At 44.9% G+C, this 22,133-nt stretch overlaps 1 non-coding gene across 1 annotated transcript; it reads left to right on the forward strand.

Moving 5' to 3' along the window:
- The first annotated feature begins 3,946 nt into the window (after window positions 1-3,946).
- On the forward strand, window positions 3,947-4,053 carry LOC118490958. The gene has a single exon (XR_004890183.1). It is a non-coding gene; the product is annotated as a small nucleolar RNA R71 (small nucleolar RNA).
- Window positions 4,054-22,133: the final 18,080 nt, after the last annotated feature.

Raw genomic sequence — 22,133 nt, forward strand, 5'->3', positions numbered from 1 at the left:
CCGCCACCACCACCACTCTATCACCATCATCTTCATCCATTTCCAAGCTCCATTCATGTGTTAGAAGGTGCACAACGAAGCTTGGTGCTCTCGGAAGTTGAAGGACCTTCTCTATTCGCTATTAACCATCACTTTTCTGCACTCGAACTTCCCTAGCCTTGAGCTAGTAGTAAGAACTTGGATCCACTCATTCTTTATGTTATTTAAGTGGTTAATAAACGTTAGAATGATAAAAAGTTAAGAAACTTTAAAGCTCATGAACAAGTCTTAAACATAATGTGTTAAAGTGTGGATAAAGAGTAGTTATGTGTATAAATTATGTAGATCTTGTGTTATTATGATTCTTGGTTGATGATTTGGTGTCTTACTGATTATTATTGATGTGTGATGTTGTTGTGGTCACTAAACAAAATTAACGGGATCAACCGAACACAAACTAGTAAGCTAGAGACCAAAAACAGCAATCTGTCCATACTTTACAGCCAACTTCAGTTGGCTGTAAACAGGTCATAAACTTAACGAAAAACCGATATTTTAAATCTAAAATATGTTATTATGAAATACGGTTCTAATGGCACCGGAATCGTAATTTTTGGACTCCGTTTACTATTTTTAAAGTGTTAGTTTGTAACAGCAACTTAAGCTGAATTTTGACAGCAATAAATGGGTGTCATACATTCTGTCATAACCTAAGTTTTGTGATGAATCGGACCATGAAATTTGTACAGTAAATGACAACCGATGCATTGTAATTACCCCACTGGAATTTCGTAAATCGGACACTCGATGAATTTTCAATAAATTGTTCCGTGGACTGTGGTCAGAAATACACAAATCTGAGTTCAGTCCGGAACATGAATTTTTATAAAATATTGGTAATTAACCGGATCCCGATATTTTTACACAATAAAATATGGAACTTTTAAGACATCCTGTAAAAATATGGGAATTTTTGGAATAATTTAACTATTTTATTAAAATATCCGAAAACAGCCGGTTTTGAATATAAATGCTGAATTGAGATAAGTTGTGACTTGCGTGTCTAAATGTCGAGTATGCTATCCGTGAATGATCTAATATGTTATATATTTTATGTGCATTATCGTATGTTTGATTTTGAGTGGGGAATGGATGGGAAACTTAGAGGGCATAAACCGTTAAAGTGATGCATGTTATATGATAGATACGTGTAGGAACTTTGTGTTCTATTTGAAAGCCACTAAATGACTAACTGGTAAATCATACTAGGACGTGATTGACCGACCTTGACTGTTAGCTATATTGAGAATCTAACCGAGCAAATCGAGGTGAGTTCACACACTTTCTAAGGCATGGGATTCCCGGTGGTTTGGGAATGGGTTAAAGAATTAAAACGGAATCTACATATCTTACTTAGGTAGGATATGTACGGCCATCCTCCTCGGGTAGGATGCCAGTATTAATCCTGCGTATTCTCTTTGGGAGAACTACGTACGTTCGTCCTCCTTGTGTAGGACAACAACCTTTAATTTACTAGACAAAACTCTATCATAAGTCCCTCATTTTATATCGACTTAATCGCCGAGGCCAATGGCGAGCGGGTCATTAGTTAATAGCGCTATTAGGTTTAACAAACCTCACACCGTGCCAGTCGGACGGGCGTGTACTAATGGACTATGGCAAACCATCAGTGATGATAGACACTGATGTAGGGCACAACTTACTTGCGTAGTAGTCGATACCATACGGTCTAGTAGTTCACATGGGGAAGCCCCCACTAATCATGAACAGGGTATGGGTAAATAAGAATGAACTGGTTAAACTTTCTTTCAACTACGGGGTAACCCCCACGGCAATTACGCCAACGAAAGACAAACCACGTTTTCGGAAAACAACTTAAAACTAAACAACCAAACGTGAACTCACTCAACTTTGTTGTTGACTCGTTGTTACATGCCTTACAGGTCGCTAAATGCTTGGAGCTTGCACGAGGAAGGAGTCGTTGTGGTGTACGGACTGTTATGTTCCGTGCTTAATATTTAAATCCTTATGAGCTTATTAAACTTGCGTTTGAACTTTAACTTATAAACTATGGACTTATGTTTTTTTTTTGGATTTACGTTATGCTTCCGCTGTTTAATTTAAAACTTGGTTAACTAGCTTTTGGTCACCAATCGTATTGTGGTTGGCTTTATTTACTTAAATACGTTGTTCAGTATGATTGGTGGCTCGATCCTGGTCACGTCACGCCTCCAAGCGGTGGTACTCCGCATGGTGGATTTTGGGGGTGTGACACCACGTTTATAAGGGTCCTTGGCTAGACCTAAGGTGAGGTTATATATTTTCTGAGTGGGATGTTTTGCATCCCATGTTGCACCGTCGGAGAGCAGCATCCAAACTCGAATCAATAACCTTCATGTAGTTGACCGGGTCATCGTCCTCTATTCTCTTTCCAACCCCGAACTTTACTTCCTCATCCCCGTACCTTAAGGTGAGCGTTCCGTCATTCATGTCCACCACTGCCTGAGCGGTGGCGAGAAATGGTCTCCCTAGTATGAGGGGGATTTCGGTGTCTTCTTCCATATCAAGTATGACAAAGTCGGCCGGGTAAACAAATTTGTTTACCTTTACTAGGATATTTTCGTTGACACCTTGCGGGAATTTGACGGATCGATCAGCAAGTTGTATGCTCATTTTTGTAGGACTCGTTGTTCCTAGGCCGAGTCTATTGAACATTGATGAGGGCATGAGGTTAATGCTAGCCCCAAGGTCGGCTAGTGCATTACGAACGGGGGAGTCCCCAATCGAGCAAGGAATCGTGAAGCTTCCGGGATCGATTTTCTTTTGGGGGAGTTTGTTGAGTACGAGGGCAGAGCATTCTTCGCCTAAGTTAACTAATTGCAATGTTTCAATTTTCCTTTTATGAGTGAGGAAGTCCCTCATGAACTTAGAATATTTAGGCATTTGGGTTAGGACATCAATAAAAGGAATGTTGACATGCAATTGTTTTAGTAGACTTTCGAATTTTGCAAATTGCTCATTGGTCTTTTGACGAATTAACCTACCGGGGTACGGAACTCGAGGAGCCTTGGTAGGCTCTGATGATGAAGGGGAATCCTTCTCTTGTAGAGACGGTGGTATAGTCTCCTCTGTCGGCGGTGGCGCTTCCGTAGGCCCTACGGTGCGGTTTCGTAATGTGATGAGATGGACTTGTGCTTTTGGGTTTGTTTCGGTATTGCTTGGTAATGCGCCTTGTGGTCTCTCGGAAAAATTTTGGGCTAGTTGACTTAATTGTTTTTCTATGTTTTGAATACTAGCTTGTTGATTTCTAAAATTTGATTCTAATTGTAGAAACCTTTCCGAGTTTTTCTTTTCAGTGTCAGAGATGAGGCGAGATATAGTATCTTCAAGCCTCTCTCGTCCACCTTGTTGTTGAGAGAAATTTTGTGACTCATTTCTTGGTTGTTGAAAGTTTGTTCGTTGGTTTTGTTGGTTACTACTATTGCCGGGTTCTCTCCAACCAAGGTTAGGATGATTTCGCCATCCTTGGTTGTAGGTGCCCGTTGGAGGACCCGACGGCCTAAGTCTATTATCAATGTAGTTTACCGACTCTTGTTGATCATTTGTTTCTTTCATACAACTCCAATTTTCATGTGGCCCACCACACCCTTCACAAGCCATAACCGAGACTGTTTTTGTCATTTCCAATTTTTTTATTTTCGAAGAAAGGGCCTCGATTTGGGCTTGTAAAGAAGTGCTTTCATCAACCTTATGGGCGCCCGGGGCAATAGATTTATTGCCTCGGGGAGTGTGCCACTGAAAATTGGTTTGAGCAATTTCTTCAATTTGATTATATATTTCATGCGGGCGGCGATTACCTAAAAGTCCCCCGGAGCTAGAGTCAAGTGTCTGCCTTGTGTGTGGCAACAACCCATTATAGAAAGTGGATACTTGTTGCCATATCGCAAGGCCGTGATGTGGACACTTTCGCAATAGCTCCTTGAACCTTTCCCAAGTTTCATATAAGGATTCCCCGTCCTCTTGTGAATATGTATTAATTTCAGTCATTAATTTAGCCGTTTTAGCGGGAGGGAAATACTTATATAGAAATTTTTGGGCTAGTTCATCCCAGGTGTTTACCGATCCAGCTGGGAGGGCGTTAAGCCAAGCTTTTGCTCGGTCCTTTAGTGAGAAAGGAAACATTCGAAGGCGGATGGCGTCATTTGATGCTCCATTGATCCGAAAAGTATCACATATTTCTAAGAAATAAGTAATATGTAGATGGGGATCCTCGTCCGCAAGCCCATGAAAGGTTGCGGAGTTTTGAAGCATCTGTATCAAATGCGGTCGAAGTTCGAAGTTATTGGGTTCTACATTCGGTGCGTTGATAGCGGCGCCGAGATTACCTACGGTGGGTCGTAGATAATCCATGAGGGTACGTTGGTCCGCCATTGGAAGTGGATTCCCCGAAACTTTCTCTTGGTTTTTGGCTTTTAGTCTTTTTCTGAGAAAGCGTTCGGGTTCTTCTAGCGGTTCTTTTATGTCCTTATTAGAACTGGAGCTCATACACTACGTAGGGGTGGCGTCTGGTTCCAAGTCCTGCAATAAAAACAGAAAAGAATGCTGGTCAGAAGGTTCACCACGGCCCCGTGCTCAGTGAACACGGCCCGTGGTCGGAGTTACAGTGATTGTTTTCCAAATCCCAGTTACTGGAGAGTTGGACACGACCCCGTGTTGCACCGACACGGCCCCGTGTTCAACCTTCTGTAACTTGGAAAACTAAAAACTGCCAGTAACAACGCTGGGCACGGCCTGTGTCCGACCAGGCACGGCCCGTGCTGAGCTCTGCAGAAGCTGAAAAACTAAGAAAATCCTAAAAAAATAAAAAGAAAAATAAAAATATGATGTAATTTATATGTTGCAAAAACACTCTTTTTCCAACATTAGTACTTAAAAAGGGTTAGTTTTATGCCTCATTTGATGTAATTTATATGTTGCATTTTACACACATCAATGTGCTTACGTGTCTCTATGTGAATCTGTGATTACGCGATTATATGCTTACATGCTTGAACGTGTTCCTAAGCTTTAGTAGTAGACGTGTGAGGTGAGATTCGATTATGACGTGTCTGAGACATATGACGATGTCTATTGCAGACAATGTCAACTGGACCATCATTTGGACCTCGTCACCCACGACTCACTCGCCAAGAACAAAGGGACAAACGCCTTGCTGCCATCCTCGCTAAACAAGTGGCCAAGGTTGTGCCCCAGATCGTGAGTGAAATTTATGAGAACGTTAGCAAATCATCTGAGGAGTCTAGAACCGAAGCTCCTAAGGTTGCTACTAAGACTGCTTTCAGCTTCAAGCAGTTCAAGGCTTGCGGTCCAAAGGAAATCACTGGAGAAGATGGCCCAACGGCTATGTTTCAATGGTTCGATTCCATCGAAGTTACTCTGCGCCAAAGCGGTTGTCCTGAAAATCTCCGTACCCTAAACGCTACCGGCATCTTCCAGTCCTGCGCATTAGACTGGTGGACGGCCAAGAGAAACAAACGCGGGAATGATGCAGCTTATGAGCTGACCTGGGAAGAGTTGAAAGCCATCATGATGGACGAATTCTGCCCTCCCCATGAACGCCAGAAGCTGGAGGACGAGTTTTGGAACATAAAGCAGAATGATGGAGACAACGCTGCCCTGACTGCTCGCTTTAAGCAGCTCAGCATCATCTGTCCCGATCAAGTGAAGACGTCTGATATGGCAATCAAGAAGTACATCCGAGCTCTACCCGACTGTGTTGCTGATTTTGTGCATGCCGCAAAAATAGCAACAATTGAAGAAACTTACTTGCTTGCCGCTGAAATCAACGACAAGTGGGTAAAAGCTCGTTTTGGGGATAAAGCTTCAAAGTCTCTGCATCAAGCTACCACCGCACCAACCGCTGAAACCGCCACCGCTCAACCGTCGAAGTCCTCACGCCGTAGGAAGAAGAACAACAACAGCAGCTTCAGCAACAAGAACTGTGCTGCCACCACCACTACTGCTCCTCTACAAGCCGTACCGGCTCAGCAGCAGTCCCACCACCGACCAGCACCAGTTACTTGTGCACCACCTGCAAAGCGTGCATACACAGGCCCCCACCCGGCTTGCCCAACATGTTCTTATCATCACCCGGTGGGTCTCGCCTGTCGTTTCTGCGCCCACTGCAACATGTACGGCCACTTCACTGTCAACTGCCGTACTGGTCCCCGCAACACCGCAACTCCTGCCACTGCTCATCAAGCTCTGCTCCCAGCCCCGCAAGGCCAGCACGCGGTTCAGGCACCCGCGATCAACACCCGAGTCTGCTTCGCATGTGGTGATCCCAACCACTTTGCGAACATGTGCCCGAACAGGGTTGTGAAACAAGAGCCCCAGCAGCAGCAGCCTCACCAGCAGCAACAGCCGCAGCAACAGCAACAAGCCGCACGCGCCAGAACGTTCAACATCAATGTGCGCCAAGCCCAGGCTGACAACAACGTGGTCAATGGTACGTTCCTTGTGAATGGTATTTATGCATCGTGTTTGTTTGATACTGGAGAAGATAATTGCTTTGTGTCGTTTGAATTCGAGAAGCTCCTTAGTCGTAAGCGCTCCCATCTCCCCTCGACATTCGATGTTGAAGTCGCCACTGGAAGAACTGTCGCCGTTAATTCTGTTCTTCGTGATTATACTCTTGAGCTCAACAATCACATCTTCCTAATCGACCTTATTCTGATGCAACTCGGAAGTTTTGACGTCATAGTAGGCATGGACTTTCTTCGCGAAAACCATGCTGAAGTTGTGTGCTTCAATAAGATGATTCGATTCTCGCTCGCGAACGGTGATTTATTGTGTGTCTATGGCGAAACTGCTTCGAAAGGTCTCAAACTTATGTCATGTGTCCAAGCTAGCAAGTATCTCCACAAGGAATACAGAGCTTTCTTGGCTAACATTGTAGTAGCGGAGAAGGAAAAGAAAAGGAAGACCGAAGTGAAAGACGTTCCTGTGGTCCGTGAATTCCCTCAGGTGTTCCCTGATGATCTTCCTGGACTACCGCCAAGTCGTGATATCGACTTCCGTATCGACCTCATTCCTGGAGCCAATCCTGTTGCCAAAGCTCCTTACCGACTCGCACCGTCCGAAATGCGTGAACTCTCGAGTCAGCTTCAGGAATTACTTGAGAAAGGCTTCATTCGCCCGAGCACCTCTCCTTGGGGCGCGCCAGTCCTTTTCGTCAAAAAGAAGGATGGGTCGTTTAGGATGTGCATCGACTACCGGGTTGAATAAGCTAACCATCAAGAACCGCTATCCCCTACCTCGCATTGATGATTTGTTTGATCAACTACAAGGTGCTACGTGTTTCTCGAAGATTGATCTACGCTCAGGCTATCACCAACTACGCATTCAAGAGGAGGATATACCCAAAACCGCTTTTCGCACTCGTTACGGCCACTATGAGTTCGTTGTTATGCCTTTTGGTTTAACCAACGCACAAGCGGTTTTCATGGATCTGATGAATCGCATGTGTAAACCTTATCTCGACCGTTTCGTCATCGTATTCATCGACGATGTCTTGATCTATTCCAAGTCGAAATCCGAACACGCACAACATCTACGTTTAGTTCTCGAGCTACTCTAGGGGAACCAACTCTATGCCAAGTTCTCCAAGTGCGAATTCTTGCTGGAGGAGGTTCAATATCTGGGTCACATCGTAAATAGTCAAGGTATTCATGTCGATCCCGCGAAGATTGAAGCAGTCAAGAGTTGGATTACGCCAATGAACCCGTCTGAAGTCCGTTCTTTTCTCAGATTAGCGGGCTATTATCGACGATTTATCGAAGGATTCTCAAATATCGCTGTGCCGCTTACTGCTCTCACGCATAAAGACATGTCTTTTGTTTGGGGAACTGAACAAGAGTCTACTTTCCAAACCCTCAAACACGCTCTGCAATGCTCCTGTTCTCACATTGCCCGATGGAAGCGACGGTTTCATTGTCTATTGTGATGCTTCCAACCTTGGTCTTGGTTGTGTTCTTATGCAACGGGACAAGGTTATAGCTTACGCATCTCGTCAGCTCAAAATCCACGAGAAGAACTATACAACCCACGATCTCAAGCTAGGCGCGGTTGTTTTTGTGTTAAAGATTTGGCGACACTACCTGTATGGTACCAAGTGTACGATCTTCACCGATCATAGGAGTCTATAACATATCTTTGATCAGAAAGAACTTAATATGCGTCAACGCCGATGGGTAGAACTTCTCAACGATTACGACTGCGAGATTCGTTATCACCCAGGCAAGGCAAATGTTGTTGCCGACGCTCTCAACAAACGGAGTTATTTGCTTAGCATTCGCGATACCCAAGCCCAATACGACCTCGAAACCCTCATCCGCGAAGCCCAGCATGCCTGTTTTAATGAACGCACCTTGAAGAAGGAACGAATCTACCACGATGGAGCTCAACTGGTGAATAAATCGAATGGGATATTCCACTTCCTAGACCGAATTTGGATCCCTAAACGGGCCAATTTGCGACAGATTTTGATGGACGAAGCCCACAAATCCCGGTATTCTATTCATCCCGGTGCCGATAAAATGTACCAGGATCTTCGCTACAAGTACTGGTGGCCGGGCATGAAAATGGATATTGCTCTCTACGTTGGGAAGTGCCTGACTTGTGCAAAGGTCAAGGCTGAACACCAAAGACCCTCAGGCTTACTCGAGCAACCCCCAATCCCCATGTGAAAATGGGAGAGTATAGCTATGGACTTCATAACAAAGCTTCCGCACACTTCATCAGATCACAACAGCATTTGGGTTGTTGTTGACCGTTTGACCAAATCTGCTCACTTTTTGCCAATACGAGAAGACTACAAGGTAGAACGATTAGCCTGAATCTACACCAACGAGATCATTTGTAATCATGGGACGCCTCGCGACATTATCTCAGACCGTGACGCTCGGTTTACCTCGCGACTGTGGGAAACGTTTCAAGCTGCTCTTGGTACCACGCTTAATCTGAGTACCGCATTCCACCCTCAAACCGACGGTCAGACTGAAAGAATGATCCGTACTCTTGAAGACATGCTCCGTTCGTGTGTCATAGATTTCGGTGGTAATTGGGACACTTACCTGCCGTTAGTCAAATTCTCGTATAACAACAATTATCATTCCAGCATTCAAATGGCACCATTCGAGGCTTTATACGGAAGAAGATGTCGATCGCCTATTGTATGGCACGAGATTGGTCACTCGCAATTGACTGGTCCCGAGCTGTTGCAAGAAACGACTGACAAAGTCCTCCAAATTCGAGACAACTTGTTGAAAGCTCGAAGTCAACAGAAAAGCTACGCCGATAGACGACGCAAGCCCCTTGAATTTGACGTTGGCGACTGCGTACTCCTAAAGGTATCACCTTGGAAGGGTGTGGTCAGATTCGGCAAGAAAGGGAAACTAGTGCCTCGATATGTTGGACCTTTTAAGATTCTGGAAAGGACCGGAAAAGTCGCCTACAGACTTGAACTACCGGAGGAACTTAGTAATGTCCACCCGACTTTCCATGTGTCAAACCTCCGAAAGTGCCTGGCTGAGCATGATTTAGTTGTACCTCTGGATGACCTCCAAATAAACGAAACACTACACTTCGTGGAGAAGCCTGTCGAAATCATGGATCGCCAAACCAAGCAGCTCAGACACTCGCGCGTTCCTATTGTGAAACTCTGATGGGAAGGCAAACGAGGCGCAGAGTTCACTTGGGAACTCGAAAGCGACATGAAGGCGAAGTACCCGCAGTTGTTTGTTACGGCTTCGGCCGAATTTCGGGACGAAATTCCCTCAACTAGGGGAGGCTGTAACACCCCGTGTTTCGAAAGTCAAAGTCAAAGTCAAGATTGAAGTCAAAGGAAGAAAAGATTGCTAATTGCAATCTGTCTCTCCATGCTCAATTCCTATTTTGACTTCTTTGACTCGTAGCTAAGTCTATTTTATTATCGCTTTAGTTGTATTATGTGGAGTATCTATCGCCTTACGACTGTGAACAATAGGAAGTAACAATGCGATAAAGTCAACTAAACGCTAATCGAACTAATCAAATCAACATCGCGCTCACAACTCGAATTATGCATTTTGGTTATTGTTATACGTGTGTGCGTGCCTTTTGTGTTACTTGTGCATGTTTATTTATGTTATGAGTGGTAATCAATCGAAACGCAATCGAACTCAATCGCAATCGAATCGCAAACGCAAAACGAATACGAAATAAGGATGATTGTATGTTGATACAGTATGATAATTGATGGAGAAGAGATAGCGCGAGATATGAGGAGTTGGGATTAAAAGTAAATTGACTAGGAAACCCTATCGCATCGCAACGCTCGCAATCAAAATCGAAACGACAAAACTCGTCACACCGAACACTCGAATCAGGCGACCGATCGATCAGGCAACCAGCCGATCGACCAGCCGTCTGCTCGGACTGCCGTCCGATCGGACAGGTTGTCCGATCGAGCTGCCTGGCCGATCGACCAGCCCTTTCCTCTTTGGGAACTCTATAAATACCTCTTGTCACTTTCACACTTTCCACTTTTGGTAACTCTCTGTCCGACCAGCGCATTCTCCTCACTTTTCTTCAGATTTCTCTTAAATCTGGTAAGATCTCGTCCTAAATCTTGTACTTCCTTAATCTACACGCACTCCTACACCTTTCTATCTTTTGAATCTTAACTTTTAACAATGAAATCATCAAGATTCAAGGTGTTCTAGGATGACGTCATCATGTGTTCTTGAAGAACTTCATGCTTTGACCTCAATCCACCAAGAATAACTTGGATCTAACCGATTTCCACATAAATTAACAAAGATCTTTCATAGATCTAAACATCTTCATCATGAAAACGATTGAAATATGGTTTTTCTAACTTTCTTTCAACTCTTTTACACTCAATGCCTTCAAAACCGACAGTAACGGAGCTGGTGTCGACCTATTACTCGTTCTAGTGGTTGTGTGGCTCGAGATCCGGGTTCTATCCACGAGCTTCACCAATTTCGGGTTAAACATGAAACACCGTCCCGAACAGTTCACTAATCGGATGTGGGTGATTCCTATCCGATCAGGGGAACCAAGTATTGACAAAGTTTCTGTTGTTTGGCGCGATATCACAACACCTCGATAAGAATGACAAACCATCAAAACAACCAAGTGTAAGACGAACAGGTCGACCAGGACGGAGTGCCGTCCGATCGGACTGCTGTCCGATCGAACAGCCAATCCAATTGACTGGCCAAACCGAACGACTTGCACCTTGGGTCCCACACTTAAACTATTCACCAAAACTTGAAGTCTGATCGTTGAACGTGTTGTTGTCCGATCGAACTACCATCTGATCGGGTTAACCGCTCGAACATGTGACAATTAAACTTCAACACTTGACAATTTTCAACATGTTCAATGCACTAGGAATGCCACCCGATCGAACGGTTGTCCGATCGAGTGACAACCTGCTGTGAATTTGTTCTCACTGAAGTAACCAACCGAACGGGTTGCCGGCCGATCGAACGACCGTCTGATCGACCGACCTGAAAGGTAGAGACACTTCAATGTTTTCAAATGCTACAACAGAAACTTCAAAAGCCAAACCATCATACATGAACACATCCTTCCTAAGGAAAGAAACAATCCACTCAAACGGCCATCCGACCGGACAGTCGTCCGAACGGATTGTCACTCGCACGATCAGCTGTCCGATCGGACTACCATCTGATCGACCAGCTGTTCGACCCACCAACACTTGTTTTTGTTTTACGCGTCACTTATCATTATGCTATCAAACTATTCAGGCTAACCCTACTCTCAAGTGCTCCCTTCAATCCATCAACCATTGTGAGTATATTCGATCCTTTTTTTTTGCTTTCGCACTTTTGGGTGTTATATACGTTGCTTATTCTAAATCACATCGAAAACACTACGTAATACTTTTAATGATAACCGTTACCGCATGTTATACGTGACTTAATGAATGCTTGTTTGTTATGTTTACACATGGAATGTTGTCTACCTGCCTTAGCAACGATAGTACTATAGTTTGGACTCAGCACCCGTTCACTCGGGGGTTGTTAAGGACAATTATTTGCATGGATTACAGTGGTGATCATGTATTACGAACTGCCTTGGGCAGTCAACCCGCAGTCATTGGTATCGATAGGTTCATGTCGATAACTAACATGCTTCGTTTTACTTAGTGTACGTGTTGGTTATGCGTAAACTATTTCGAACTCTATATGCTATTATCAAACTTGTAGGCTCGCCTTTACACTATGTGTATTGACTTTATTTTAACGTTTGTGACAGGTGCTTAAGGTGTCTATTTGCTTGGAAATCAAGGTTAGGAAAGAGTCTTAGAGGCCAACAAATAGTTGTCTGTACTAATGAAACCTTAGTTGTCGGAATAGTACAATTTGCCTAGATTTGTACTGTAATAATTATATTATCTTATATGACATGGTATGGGATGTGACAACTCGAAATCTAGAACCTTTCGTTGTAACTTGCTTGTACGTTATGTGACTAGTTAAAATGATAACGTGAACCTTTTTATGTGATAAGTGCTTTGTTATGTGTGCATTTGTATATATATGTGTACGTGTTTTATGTGAACCGAGAACCCAACCCGAGAACAAAGAACCCGACTCGAGACCATGAGGTCTCGAGTGGACTTGGGCCGAGAACCTAGTGGCCGGTTGGGCCTTTGGGCCGTGAACCCCCACTCGAAACCCACTAAGGGTGCACACTTGGAACTTGACTATATATACACCACCTTAGTTAGTTTTTACCATTTGTTGAACATTAGAACACACACACACCCTCCTACTTCTCTCTCTAAACCTAAGAACACAAACACTTCATCATTCTTGGATCTTTGGACTTGGATCGGCTCACACACACACACCCGGTTGGAAGCTTTACACACACCCTCGAAACCCATTAACCGGTTAGTGTTTTTAAAGATTATGGTTGAATGCTTAGTGTTAGTATGTTCATGTTATGTTTGTATGATGAGATTATGTGATAATATGGTAGTTAACTTAGTTATGCATGATGTTTTGAAAAGAAATCGGTTCATGAATGTTCTTGTTATGTGTGGAACTATGCATAAATGCTTAATGTAAAAATGGGTTCATTGTATGTTAAAAGGTGAATGATGATATTGGTTGCACTTGGATTTGGATCCGAAAAGTTGGGTGTTTATACTAAACAAATCGGCTAATGAACATGTTTGTCATATAGGATGCATGATAGTAAATTGTATTTTGATTGTTGTTCATAGTGTTGGTTGAATAAGTGATTAATATGTTATGAACTTGATGAACACATGTTTGAATATGTGAAGAACACTTTGAATGATAGTTGAAGATTGAAAACCCTTGTGATTTTGATCCATCTTTGACCAATAACCTGATTAGGAAAACTGTTAGTGGAATGCTATTGGTTATTTCCGGATTTGGGCCTGATTATATTGTACCACTAATCTGACTACATCTGCATCAACACGTGAACTTGAAAACGACTGCTACCGACTCGCAATCACGCAGTTGCGACTCGCAACCACAGCGTGATGACTCGAGACCACGCGGTTGCGACTCGCAACCATAACAGGACAAGCCGAAACCACAGGTTACGAGTCCCGTTGCGACTCGAGACCTTAGCATGATGAACCGAGACTACGGTTGCGACACCGGTTGCGACTCGCAACCATCCATGATCAACACACAGCATGACTCGAGACCATGCTTGCGAGTCCGGTTGCGACTCGAGACCACACTTTGGGCCTTAGTTAGTGGGCCGGACTTATGAACTTCTGTGCTACTGTTGATGAGTTATTTGGGCCTGTTATCACGAGCCCAACTGTTTGGACTTTGAACATGTGATTAACTGTTACCTATGAACTGCTACTGATTAAACGTGTCTGCCATACGTGTTGAACATTTGTGCACTACTTGGTTCGAATCTGATTATACGTGATAACCGTGATAGGACGTTATTGACTACTTGCGACTTGATTGACTTTCTGTGATTAACTGCCGAGCAAACCGAGGTGAGTTCACACCCTCTACAAAGCATGGGATTCCCTGGGTTGGGAACTGGGTTAAGGAACGTGGGTTCCTCGTCCTCCTTGGGCAGGACGTCAGTGGTTCAGGAATGTGATTCCTCGTCCGGATGGACGGATAAACGTACTAGACTAAAACTCTATCACGAAGTCCCTCCTTTTTGTATCGACTAATCGCCGGGCCAATGGCGAGCGGGTCATTAGTTAGATAGCGCTATTTAGGTCTGACAAGCCTCACACCGTGCCGCAGAGGACGGGCGTGAACTAATGGATCTGGGGCACGTCAATGATGATAGACATTGATGTTTTCAGGGCACATAAACATGACTACAGTCAGCAATCGATACGGTAACGAGTCTAGTATACACATGGGGTAGCCCCCACGGCTGGAGAGCCAGATGATGTACATGGGGTAGCCCCCACGGCCGAAATGCCTGATAACTACATGGGGTAGCCCCCACGGCCGGAGTGCCGGAGTAACTGGGAACGAACTGGTCACGTTTTTAAAACTATGGGGTAACCCCCACGGCAGGATGCCAGATAAAGTAAACTGTTTTCGAAACAACTAAAACGAACGCCCACCCGTGAACTCACTCAACTAGTTGTTGACTCGTTACTACATGCTTTGCAGGACCATAGGTACTCAGTGGGAGCTTGCATGGAGGAGGATCGTTGTGGGACAGGGATTGCTACAAGACTATGTTAAACTTGAAACTTTTGGAACTTATGTTACAACTTTAAACTTATGCTTCCGCTTACAACTTAAACTTATTTGTTTTGGAACACCAATCGTATTGGTTAAACTTTTATAATTACTTATATGCTTGTTCAGTATGATTGGTGGCTGGATCCTGGTCAGTCACGCCTCCAAGCGGTAGTACTCCGCAGGTGGGATTTTGGGGGTGTGACAGATTGGTATCAGAGCCATTGGTTATAGTGAACTTGGTTTTAATAAAGGAGAAACGTTTTTGTTAAAACCAGACTATAACCGGTTTAGTGCTCAACGGTCCACAACGACACTTCGCTCCTCATGCAAGGCTCGACGTTCTAGGTAATATAATGTATGTATATGGCCTACTTGTTAGTTGCGTAGTACATTGCTCATGGTATGCTTGACTAGTATAACTACTGTTGTTTGAACACATGCGTACTTACTCTGTCCTACTATCGTGCTTTCGCGAACCTCTCTCACACGTATTGCTTTTATTATGAAGAACCATGTCTGGACGCGTTAACATGACACAAGCCCAGTTGACGGCTTTGATCAACGAGCGAATTGACGCAGCGCTCGCAGCTGCACACGCAGGAGGTATATCCTGCAGTCCGAAATTGTTCTAGGATCATTTGGATCCTACTCTCGTGAACCAACCTTTGTGTTAAACTCTGTCTTTTCTTTCACCTACCTTAGGTCAGTATGCTCAGGCACCGGTGTGCACTTTTAAGACCTTTATGGACTGTCGACCCACTACTTTTAGCGGAACTGAGGGAGCAGTAGGTCTCCTACACTGGTTTGAGAAACTGGAGTCTGTGTTCGAAATGTGTGAATGCCCTGAAGCGCGCAGGGTGAAGTATGCTACTGGTACTCTCGAGGGTTTGGCTCTCACGTGGTGGAATGCTCAAGTGCAGATGTTAGGGTTGGTTGCTGCCAATGCCACCCCATGGGAAACTTTCAAGGAAATGATCAGGGAAGAATACTGCAGTCGTGACGACATCCACAAACTGGCAGATGAGTTCTACAATCTCAAGATGTCGGGGTCGGAGATTGAGGCATACACTAAGAGATCGCATGAGCTTGCCTTGTTGTGTCCTACTATGGTGGATCCTCCCTACAAGCGAATTGAACTCTATCTCAAGGGCTTGGTGCCAGAGATCCAAAGTCATGTGACTTCAGCGAACTTGACTACTATCCAGCAGGTTGTACAGTTGGCTCACCGTCTCACTGACCAAGCGGTGGAGCAGAACAAGTTACCGAAGCGCATAGGTGCTGCAACTACTTCTGGTGCTTCTAGTGGGGATAAACGGAAATGGGATGGAACTTCAAGCAGGGGTTCAACTTCGGTGCAAACTCAGTCTCAGCAGAGAAAGACGGACGATCACAAGAGCCCCAGTCAGCAATCGTCTGGTGGTCAAAGTCATGGTGGGTACAAAGGAAATCACCCCAAGTGCAATCGTTGTAGCCTACACCACAGTGGGCCATGCACCAGGGGCAACTGTCATCGATGCAACAAGCCTGGTCATGTTGCAAAAGATTGCAGGAGCGCATATCCCGTCAATCAGAATCGTCAGCAACCTCAGCAGAACCAGCGACAGCAGCAGGGTAACAACAAAGGGTGTTTTCAGTGTGGAGCTGAAGGTCATTTCAAGAAGGATTGTCCCCAACTGAACCAGAACAACAACAATAATCAGGGGAATGGTAACAATGGGAACAACAACAATGGTGCTAGGGGACGTGTGTTCGTGATTGGCCAAGGTGAAGCAAGGAATGATCCCAACGTGGTGACGGGTAAGTTCCTTCTCGACGACTTTTATGTTACAGTCTTATTTGATTCGGGTGCCGATACTAGTTATGTGTCACTAGAAGTTAGTAAGATGCTTAAGCGTATTCCTACACCCCTGAGCGACAAGCACACTGTAGAGCTAGCTAATGGTAAGAGTTTGGAAGCCTCTCACGTAGTCAAGGGTTGCCAGCTTATTCTCGCTAACCAGACTTTCTCTATCGATCTTATTCCTATTGTCTTGGGTAGTTTCGACGTTGTCATTGGGATGGATTGGTTATCCCAACACCGAGCAGAGATTCTTTGCAACGAGAAGATCGTTCGTATTCCTGGTTTAGGTAGTGAACCTCTCATGATTCGTGGCGACAAGAGAAGTGCTGTTGAGAACATCATCTCTCTTCTTAAGGCTCAGAAATGCTTACGAAAGGGCCACACTGCGATTTTGGCTCTAGTTACTGATACCACAGAGAAGGAGAAGAAGCTAGAGGATTTTCCGGTTGTACGCGACTATCCTGAGGTATTCCCTGAGGAATTACCTGGTCTTCCGCCCCATCGCCAAGTCGAGTTTCAGATTGATCTAGCTCCTGGAGCCGCGCCTGTAGCCCGTGCACCTTATCGTTTAGCGCCATCAGAGTTGGAAGAACTCTCCACGCAACTACAAGAACTCTTGGATAAGGGTTTCATTCGTCCTAGCTCATCGCCTTGGGGAGCTCCAGTGTTATTTGTGAAGAAGAAGGATGGTACCTTCAGAATGTGTATCGACTATCGCGAACTCAACAAAGTGACTGTGAAGAATCGTTATCCTCTACCGCGTATTGACGACTTGTTCGACCAGTTGCAGGGGTCGAGCTACTATTCAAAGATCGATCTGAGATCGGGATATCACCAGCTGAGAGTTCGGGAAGAGGATGTCTCTAAGACGGCCTTTAGGACTCGATATGGGCACTATGAGTTTCTGGTCATGCCGTTTGGGCTGACGAACGCACCGGCAGTTTTTATGGATTTGATGAATCGAGTGTGCAAACCGTATCTGGACAAGTTTGTTATAGTCTTCATCGACGACATCCTGATCTATTCTAAGAGCAAGGAAGAGCACGAACAACATCTACGACTTATTTTGGAACTCCTTCGGAAGGAACAGCTTTACGCAAAATTCTCGAAATGCGACTTCTGGCTTCGTGAAGTCCATTTCCTAGGGCATGTGGTGAACAAGGATGGGATTCACGTTGATCCATCCAAAGTGGAATCTATTAAGAACTGGCCTGCGCCTCGCACACCAAAGGAAATTCGCCAATTTTTGGGATTGGCAGGATATTACAGGAGATTCATTAAGGATTTTTCTAAGATCGCGCAGCCTCTCACCTTACTAACGCAGAAAGGCGTTGTTTATCATTGGGGAAATGCACAAGAGTTAGCTTTTCAGCATCTAAAGGATAGACTTTGTAGTGCACCTATCCTTTCACTGCCAGAGGGCACAGAAGATTTTGTGGTTTACTGTGATGCATCAATTCAAGGTCTTGGTTGTGTATTGATGCAACGAGATAAAGTCATAGCTTACGCCTCACGACAACTTAAAGTTCACGAGAAGAACTACACTACGCATGATTTAGAGCTGGGAGCTGTTGTTTTTGCACTTAAGTTATGGCGGCATTACCTGTACGGAACCAAGTGCGCCATCTACACCGACCACAGAAGTTTAGAACACATATTCAAGCAGAAGGAACTGAATATGCGGCAGCGACGATGGGTCGAGCTGCTGAATGACTACGAGTGCTCTATCAGGTATCACCCGGGCAAGGCCAATGTTGTGGCAGACGCCCTGAGTCGGAAGGACACTACGCCTAAGCGCGTAAGAGCTTTACAACTCACGATACATTCTAGTCTACCTTCGCAAATACGAGCTGCTCAGATAGAAGCACTGAAACCAGAAAACGTTAGAGCTGAAGCTCTACGCGGGTCAAGGCAACGCTTAGAACAGAAGGAAGACGGTGCTTATTATGTAACAGGACGCATTTGGGTCCCACTCTATGGCGACTTACGAGAACTTGTGATGGATGAAGCGCACAAATCTCGCTACTCGGTACACCCTGGTTCGGACAAGATGTACCACGATATTAAAACTACGTATTGGTGGCCTAGCATGAAGGCCCACATAGCAACCTACGTCAGCAAGTGTTTGACTTGTGCGCGAGTCAAGACAGAATATCAGAAACCTTCAGGCCTACTTCAGCAACCAGAGATACCACAATGGAAATGGGAGCAAATTTCCATGGATTTCGTTACTGGCTTACCTAGATCACAGCGCGGGAACGATACTATCTGGGTGATCGTGGATCGACTCACAAAATCCGCACACTTCTTGGCAATCAAAGAAACAGATAAATTCTCCACTCTAGCGGAAATATACCTCAAGGAAGTTGTTTCGAGGCACGGGGTGCCCACTTCTATTATCTCTGATCGAGATGCACGTTTTACTTCGGAACTGTGGCAGGCAATGCACAAGTCTTTTGGCTCACGTTTAGATATGAGCACAGCGTATCACCCACAGACGGACGGGCAGTCCGAGCGAACTATTCAGACATTAGAAGACATGCTTCGCGCTTGTGTAATCGACTTTGGCAACAGCTGGGAAAGGCATCTGCCACTCGTGGAATTCTCGTATAATAACAGCTACCACACCAGCATTAAAGCTGCTCCGTTTGAGGCATTGTACGGACGTAAATGCCGGTCACCCCTCTGTTGGGCAGAGGTGGGGGATAGTCAGATCACTGGTCCAGAACATGTGGTAGACACTACTGAGCGGATTGCTCAAATACGACAACGCAAGGCGGCGGCTCGTGACCGTCAGAAGGCCTACGCCGATAAGGGCAGGAAACCACTTGAGCTCCAGGTTGGGGAGCGGGTATTACTCAAAGTCTCACCCTGGAAGGGTGTGGTTCGTTTTGGTAAACGCGGCAAACTCAACCCACGGTACGTTGGACCTTTTGAAATTCTTGAGAAAATAGGCAAGGTGGCCTACAGACTGAAATTACCAGCAGAACTCGGTGCAGTTCACAACATTTTCCATGTGTCGAATCTGAAGAAGTGTCTGTCAGATGAGACGCACGTAGTTCCTCTGAAGGAACTTACGATCGACGAACAGTTGAAATTCGTCGAAGAACCTGTCGAGATCACGGACCGGGATGTTAAGGTCCTCAAGAGCACTAGAATACCTCTTGTACGAGTTCGTTGGAACTCACGTCGCGGCCCAGAGTTTACCTGGGAGCGCGAAGATCGGATGAAACAAAAGTATCCCCAACTGTTTGAGAACAGTACAAACGCTACTGAGGCTGAAGCTACGGAATTTCGGGACGAAATTCCAGATCAACGGGGGGTGGATGTGACACCCCAGGAAAACCGGGAAAACCTTGCAACCTAACTAGCTTCCTCAGTGAGTGCCATCAAATTTCGGGACGAAATTTCTTTCAACTTGGGGATGATGTGACAACTCGAAATCTAGAACCTTTCGTTGTAACTTGCTTGTACGTTATGTGACTAGTTAAAATGATAACGTGAACCTTTTTATGTGATAAGTGCTTTGTTATGTGTGCATTTGTATATATATGTGTACGTGTTTTATGTGAACCGAGAACCCAACCCGAGAACAAAGAACCCGACTCGAGACCATGAGGTCTCGAGTGGACTTGGGCCGAGAACCTAGTGGCCGGTTGGGCCTTTGGGCCGTGAACCCCCACTCGAAACCCACTAAGGGTGCACACTTGGAACTTGACTATATATACACCACCTTAGTTAGTTTTTACCATTTGTTGAACATTAGAACACACACACACCCTCCTACTTCTCTCTCTAAACCTAAGAACACAAACACTTCATCATTCTTGGATCTTTGGACTTGGATCGGCTCACACACACACACCCGGTTGGAAGCTTTACACACACCCTCGAAACCCATTAACCGGTTAGTGTTTTTAAAGATTATGGTTGAATGCTTAGTGTTAGTATGTTCATGTTATGTTTGTATGATGAGATTATGTGATAATATGGTAGTTAACTTAGTTATGCATGATGTTTTGAAAAGAAATCGGTTCATGAATGTTCTTGTTATGTGTGGAACTATGCATAAATGCTTAATGTAAAAATGGGTTCATTGTATGTTAAAAGGTGAATGATGATATTGGTTGCACTTGGATTTGGATCCGAAAAGTTGGGTGTTTATACTAAACAAATCGGCTAATGAACATGTTTGTCATATAGGATGCATGATAGTAAATTGTATTTTGATTGTTGTTCATAGTGTTGGTTGAATAAGTGATTAATATGTTATGAACTTGATGAACACATGTTTGAATATGTGAAGAACACTTTGAATGATAGTTGAAGATTGAAAACCCTTGTGATTTTGATCCATCTTTGACCAATAACCTGATTAGGAAAACTGTTAGTGGAATGCTATTGGTTATTTCCGGATTTGGGCCTGATTATATTGTACCACTAATCTGACTACATCTGCATCAACACGTGAACTTGAAAACGACTGCTACCGACTCGCAATCACGCAGTTGCGACTCGCAACCACAGCGTGATGACTCGAGACCACGCGGTTGCGACTCGCAACCATAACAGGACAAGCCGAAACCACAGGTTACGAGTCCCGTTGCGACTCGAGACCTTAGCATGATGAACCGAGACTACGGTTGCGACACCGGTTGCGACTCGCAACCATCCATGATCAACACACAGCATGACTCGAGACCATGCTTGCGAGTCCGGTTGCGACTCGAGACCACACTTTGGGCCTTAGTTAGTGGGCCGGACTTATGAACTTCTGTGCTACTGTTGATGAGTTATTTGGGCCTGTTATCACGAGCCCAACTGTTTGGACTTTGAACATGTGATTAACTGTTACCTATGAACTGCTACTGATTAAACGTGTCTGCCATACGTGTTGAACATTTGTGCACTACTTGGTTCGAATCTGATTATACGTGATAACCGTGATAGGACGTTATTGACTACTTGCGACTTGATTGACTTTCTGTGATTAACTGCCGAGCAAACCGAGGTGAGTTCACACCCTCTACAAAGCATGGGATTCCCTGGGTTGGGAACTGGGTTAAGGAACGTGGGTTCCTCGTCCTCCTTGGGCAGGACGTCAGTGGTTCAGGAATGTGATTCCTCGTCCGGATGGACGGATAAACGTACTAGACTAAAACTCTATCACGAAGTCCCTCCTTTTTGTATCGACTAATCGCCGGGCCAATGGCGAGCGGGTCATTAGTTAGATAGCGCTATTTAGGTCTGACAAGCCTCACACCGTGCCGCAGAGGACGGGCGTGAACTAATGGATCTGGGGCACGTCAATGATGATAGACATTGATGTTTTCAGGGCACATAAACATGACTACAGTCAGCAATCGATACGGTAACGAGTCTAGTATACACATGGGGTAGCCCCCACGGCTGGAGAGCCAGATGATGTACATGGGGTAGCCCCCACGGCCGAAATGCCTGATAACTACATGGGGTAGCCCCCA

The sequence above is a fragment of the Helianthus annuus genome, chromosome 3, assembly GCF_002127325.2.
Source record: "Helianthus annuus cultivar XRQ/B chromosome 3, HanXRQr2.0-SUNRISE, whole genome shotgun sequence".
Classification (NCBI taxonomy): domain Eukaryota; kingdom Viridiplantae; phylum Streptophyta; class Magnoliopsida; order Asterales; family Asteraceae; genus Helianthus; species Helianthus annuus.